This window comes from Gossypium hirsutum, chromosome A10 (assembly GCF_007990345.1).
Source record: "Gossypium hirsutum isolate 1008001.06 chromosome A10, Gossypium_hirsutum_v2.1, whole genome shotgun sequence".
NCBI classification, from domain to species: Eukaryota; Viridiplantae; Streptophyta; class Magnoliopsida; order Malvales; family Malvaceae; genus Gossypium; species Gossypium hirsutum.
In genome coordinates this window covers 70971551-70971916 of record NC_053433.1, presented here as the reverse complement: position 1 = coordinate 70971916, position 366 = coordinate 70971551, and the positions used below count along the sequence as shown (strand labels likewise).

The window sequence follows — 366 nt, the reverse complement described above, 5'->3', positions numbered from 1 at the left end:
AAGTTGAGGAATGAGATCACTTCTTTCCAACAAATGGATGATGAGTCCTTGTATGAGGCATGGCAAAGGTACAAAGAATTATTACGGAAGTGCCCTTATCATGAATCCCACATTGCATCCAACTTGAGACATTTTATAATAGTCTCAATGCTCACACAAGGATGGTAGTGGGCGCTTCTGCTAATGGTGCTCTCTTTTCTAAGTCATAGAATGAGGCTTATGAAATCATTAAGAGGATTACCAACAATAATTACCAATGGCCAACTAATCGAGTAGCGTCAAGAAGACGAGTTGCTGGAATACATGAAGTAGACACTCTTACTTCACTCGTATCTCAAGTATCATCAATATCATCAATGTTAAAAA

At 38.3% G+C, this 366-nt stretch overlaps 1 non-coding gene across 1 annotated transcript; it reads right to left on the bottom strand.

Moving 5' to 3' along the window:
• Positions 1-107, bottom strand: LOC121208946 (small nucleolar RNA R71). Its single transcript, XR_005904067.1, has one exon. It is a non-coding gene; the product is annotated as a small nucleolar RNA R71 (small nucleolar RNA).
• Positions 108-366: the final 259 nt, after the last annotated feature.